The sequence below is a fragment of the Hypomesus transpacificus genome, unplaced genomic scaffold (genome assembly GCF_021917145.1).
Source record: "Hypomesus transpacificus isolate Combined female unplaced genomic scaffold, fHypTra1 scaffold_89, whole genome shotgun sequence".
Classification (NCBI taxonomy): domain Eukaryota; kingdom Metazoa; phylum Chordata; class Actinopteri; order Osmeriformes; family Osmeridae; genus Hypomesus; species Hypomesus transpacificus.
In genome coordinates this window covers 968,083-973,839 of record NW_025814040.1, presented here as the reverse complement: position 1 = coordinate 973,839, position 5,757 = coordinate 968,083, and positions in this window count along the sequence as shown.

Sequence of the window (5,757 nt, the reverse complement as noted above, 5' to 3'; positions counted from 1 at the left end):
GTTTATCCTTGCAGTTCATATCCGTGCACATTAGGGCATCCCTAGAAAATGCAACATCACTATGTAAGCTGTCAGTTAATAGAGAATATCTGTGCCGAACCTCTTTGGTCAATTTTGACCAGTCCAGTTTTCTTGGGGGGCCAGCAACAAGGGTACAATCTCAACATTTAGCAGCATAGCAACTGGTATGTGATCAGTGGTGGCCAGCCCATAACACATCTCTATACTTTCCAGTGAGTCATGAGCATCGGCTGTGGTTACAATATGGTCTAGCCAGGAAGTTGTGTGCCACGTTTCACTTATATAGGTAAAACTTGTATCAGGCAATAACGCTTGATATAATTAATTTAGTTTCATTACAGAACTGCTGCAGATGTTGTGCGAATAAACGCTTATCTGACATTTCAGCATTAAAATCACCCATGACATAGACACAACATGAACTATTGTCCTCTATGAAGGACTGAATAAAAGCTAACCTGTTCTGAAATTCATCCTCATGGTCATAGGATTCATATGGTGTGTACACATTTACAATAGTAAATTTATTTTCATTGTGATTAAACTCCAACCCAATAGCCCAGTCAACGTTAAGCCACACCACCTTTACCGTTGGGTCATATTTTATGTTCCACAGTATAGCTACACCACCAGCTATCCTCCCACAAACCATTCTCATGCTGAGATTGGTAGTGGACTCTCCAGCACTATGAAACATCTTGTGTAGGGAGTTCAATTTGTCCAGATCTTGCTTGGCCATCCAGGTTTCTTGAAGGCAGACAATGTCACTCTCGTCCAGCAATGTGTCCACCACCAAACGTCTTGATCTATCAGCAGCAGTATGTCCTACTCGGAGGCCACGAGCGTTGTAGGATACAACCCGCATTAATGATCTACCACGGACCCATCAGGGCAGCTGGCCGGTGTGTCTGTCTCCCTGGTCTCTACATATAGGCCTACATTCATCCCAGCATCATGACTGAGCTGAAGCTCGGTACCCTGAGAGTGGGGGGTATGCTCTGGTCGAGCTTTTTTGAAAGTATAGACCAAGGGTAATTACCACACCACAACTGTCCCACCATTACCCATAGGTGGCGCTACATTCCACGCCCTAAAGCACAAAGGCTTTCTGGAATGGATAGGCTAACCAAGCCCCCTCCCTTCACTCCTTGGGTTGAAATAAAGGCCCTTGTGGATCTTGATGGTATTATATTTCAGATTTGGTATCCCATTGGTAATTCTGCAGCATAGATTTTTCTATACAGTTCCAATTTGTCAAGAATATACATTTTTCAATGGTTCGCAATGTTTGGAGGAATCCGCCATTACTGCTTGCATTAGGATTCCTCCGTCAGGAGGAAACCTATTGTTATTGTTAGTTTTATTATTATTATTATTCTTGTTCCATGGAAGTCAATGGCAGCCCCTAGAACACTTCGACAACTTTTTGTGAAATTTGGCACACTCATTAAGGACAGTTGATTCTATACCTACACCAAGTTTCATGTCTCCCATTAGACCACTCCAGCGCCACCAATGGGTCAAAGTTGGACTTGTGTTTACACACGCAACTTTTGAACCGTATGACCCATTTTCAAAAATGAGGTACCATTGGATTCCCTGGTTCAAGCCGAGTTCAACGCACCCCATGGCGTCAATTTCCGGTTATATAGATTTTCCGCTACTTCCGGTTTTATCAAAAACCTTTGAAAGCCTACTCCTCCTACAATTTTTGTCATATCTTCTTCAAAGTTACCAGAGATGATCTTCAGACCAAGCGTCACAAAAGTTATCGAAAAGAATTTTGATCCTCACAACCGTTTGTCCGGTACAGCCAATCAAATTCATCAGAAAAGCCGCCAAACAGGATGTGAAGTCCTGTCTCAGCAAATCTTTGAGATATCAACACGAAACTTGGTATATCGATGGAAGACACTACAACATGTTACCGTGTGCAAAGGCAACTTCATATCTCCAAAAATGATTGATATAAAGCAAATTGAACTTATCGCTAACGCTAAAATAATGCTTTACACATCAGCCAGTCAAAAACTGATACTCTGATTCAATCACAAGTTCATATGAAGACTCTTGAGAATGTTTATAACACAAATCTGTGAAAAAGTTGACTGTAAGATCAAAGGTCGATTTTTGGTGAATATTTGAAACATGCTTGCTTGGCTAATTTCTAGCCAAATTTCCAATGAATGTCTCCCCTCCTCCTGCCCGCGCGTGCTCCACATCCTCACACACTCAGCCTTAACTTACACACGCGCGGGCTTGGCAAGACGCACACGCAACATTTCAGGAGAGTGTGGGCTGACCAAGCCCCCACTCATTCCTTGGTTTCTAGCCAAGGCCTTGTGGATCTTGTAATCTTGGATCTCTTAACAAAAGCTGATCTTTTTAGTATTGCATTTCCGATTTTGTATGCAATGGTAAAAAGTTATACAAATCCTGAAACATTGATATATATATATGTATTTATATATATATAAATCTTTATTTCAGACGCCAAGTTCCACATAAAATAACAGACATAGAGCTATAAAAAAGAGAGTAAAACGAAAACATAAAACATAGATAATACAGTGCATAAAAAGTATGAAGACTTTTGTGCCAATGTAGTCTTAAGTTCCAAGTAATCGATAGCAGCTCTTTAGAGGGTTGACCAGGGCCTCTACTATTCAGTTCTCAGACTTGTCCAGTCGACACATGAAACCATACATCAGTTGTCTCAGGAGTGCCTTACAGGTTGGTACGTGCTTAGACAGAAACAACTGACCAGCACTATGCCACCTAGGCACATTAAGTAGCAATCTAAAAGCATCATTGAAACCATACATCAGTTGTCTCAGGATTGCCTTACAGGTTGGTACGTGCTTAGACACAAACAACTGACTAGCACTATGCCACCTTGGCACATTAAGTAGCAATCTAAAAGCATCATTGTAGGCTACTTTCAGTATCTGTATACTCCTTTACCTGTACATAGACCACAAATGAGCAGTGTACAATGGTGTTATGTAGGTTCTAAACAGGGAACATTTAACTGAATCTGAGCACATAGAAAACGTCCTTAATAACATACTGGCCTGAGAATATATTTGACAGCGCTGTTGATACATATCGTTGTCATCTGTCCAATCATCAGAAATGACATGGCAGATATTTTATTTCCTCACAAACACCAAGGGGACTGCCAGATAAATAAAAGGTAGGGAAGGTTAATTTCCTGTCCTGATTACTTCTGACTATCATTATGTGGCTTTTCTTTGCATTATATTTTATATCATGATCTAAGCCATACTGAGAGCACACCCATAGCATCTGTTGCAACAGGCTGAGTGGAACCAGATAATCTGCGTACATCAGATGATTGACAATAGATTCACCAACAAGACAGCCTGTATTTGTCTTATTCAGCTGGCTTGATAAGTCGTCCATATCCATATTAAACAAAAAGGGAAATCAAATTCCTCCTTGTCGAACTCCGTTACCAACATGGAAAGCAGCTGATACAACATTGTCCCATTTAACATGAAAAGTTTGATTTGCATACCAGAACACCAAAATCCTCACAAGAGGTTTAGGGAAACCTCTCGCTATTAGCTTCATAAACAGTTTTTCATGACAAATTCGATCGAAAGCTTTGTAAGCATCAATAAAGCATAAAAATACAGATGAATTAAGACTTGTGTACCTGAGACAATCTCCTTCAGAGCATAGATACAGAGATCAGTACCATGTTTTCTTTTAAAACCAAACTGATTTTCTGCAGTCAGAATATACATTTCCAATTTCAATCAAATAATTCTCTCAAACACTTTAGACAAGATACTGGCCAATGCAATGGGTCGATAGTTGTGTAGCCCGGGTGGTAAACATTTCTGTTGAAACAATCCTATTACATAAATATAAAAGTTTGAATACATAATACTTAAGTTCATAGTTTAATAAATAGACTTTAAGGTTTGAGAGTATGATTTTGATTTGATGAGAAATGCATATTGTTCATGTTTTACTGAATACAGCATTTGGAAATGTATATCTGTTGTTTAAAAAACGCATGTTAAAATGTACCGGTTACAAATATGAAGAGAGTAAGATGAATGTTTTGTGAATCTATGTTGTTGCTTTAATTTTGATTATGATGTTAAGCCAATCCGGTTTGAGGTCAAAGGGCAGGGTAACACGGGAAGTTGGGGTAGATGAGGTTGGAGTAGAAAAAGACAGAGCGAGCGGAGGAGTTGGAGGGAGAAGAAAATTGTAGCGTACGGTAAAATACCAAGAGTGAAGATTTTATATTATCATTAGTGGTGTTATGTTTATATTGTTGGGTGAATATCTCAACCAACAACAATAACCCAGAAAGAGGAGTTTGGCTGTTGGCGGTTTTGGATTAAGCACGGGCTTTGCCGCCAGACTAGCGACAGCGAGTGCCAGGTTGGAGCCGGTGGAGGTCGGGATTGTCGTCGTCCTCAGTCTTCTTCCTGAGTTGGTTCGTCTCGTAAATCCACGAGAGTATTTGGTCGGTCTCTCCTTCACCTGCTGCCGCCCTTCTGCCGCAGTGCGTGTGCTACCGCACTGCTGATCCGAGGTACCAGCTCCTTGTTATTTTGTGCCATCCTGGCGAAACAGCCATTTTGTTTACGGCTACAACGCACACGAGCTACACTCAGGCCTGCACCGTAGAACTGTACTGAATTAAGGTATTCGTGTAGTTAGCATTGCCGGCTAGTTTGTATTGTGTGTCCATGTGCATTACGATGTCATGTAAATGTTGAACCAATAACTGAAGAACTGATTTTTTGTCTGAAGTAAATCTTTCCTGTTTTTGTTTAACAGTTGGTTGTATTGTTTTTTTCATATGTTAAATTGGTTTAAGTTAGTAACAATTACTAACGAACTCAGGTTAGCCACCTCTCATTACAAATCCACCAAACTAGAGAGGCGCTACAGTTGTCTATGCTGTTCAGTTTACCAGCCTTATCTTTAACAACAGGCACTAACAGTACTGACATAATAGAGTTCGGTAGAACACCATGAACCATAATTCCAGTGAGACACATGGCTAGAAATGGACTGAGTCTATAACTGGCATTTTTTAGATGCTCTGCAGAAATGGAATCCATACCACAAGCTTTGTTGTTGTCTAGCATGTGGATGGCATCATAAATATCTACTGATCTAACTATCAAGTCTGCAGAGATACCTTTATATTGATTATCAATTCTCACTGTGTTACTTTGAACACAATTAAATAGTTTACTGTAGTGCTCATGCCATAGATCAGCAATCTTCTCTGGACAACTAACCCCTTTGATATCAGAAGGGAGGGGAGTTCTGTTATTATTTATGATCTTGACCTCCTTCCAGAAGTCAGTAAGATTGTTATTCTGCATCTTTCTGGCCAGCGAGTCTACTCTCATTGTGTTTTCATTTCTCTTAATGAAACGAGTGCATATTTAAATCTAGCATTTGTGAGGTTTTTGTTATCAAGCAGCACTCCCTGTCTGGGTCTGCCTGCCTCTGACCAGACTCTAAAGGCTTCTCTAGCAGCAGCATGTTGCTCAGACACAAACTCATTCCAGACAGGCCGTGCGTTAGGGACCTTACTCTTGTGATTAATAAAAGGTTCACTGGAAGCATAAAGACATTTGACAATATCATCATACATGGCACAGAGCTTTTCAGCATGATGTTTATCCTTGCAGTTCATATCCGTGCACATTAGGGCATCCCTAGAAAATGCAA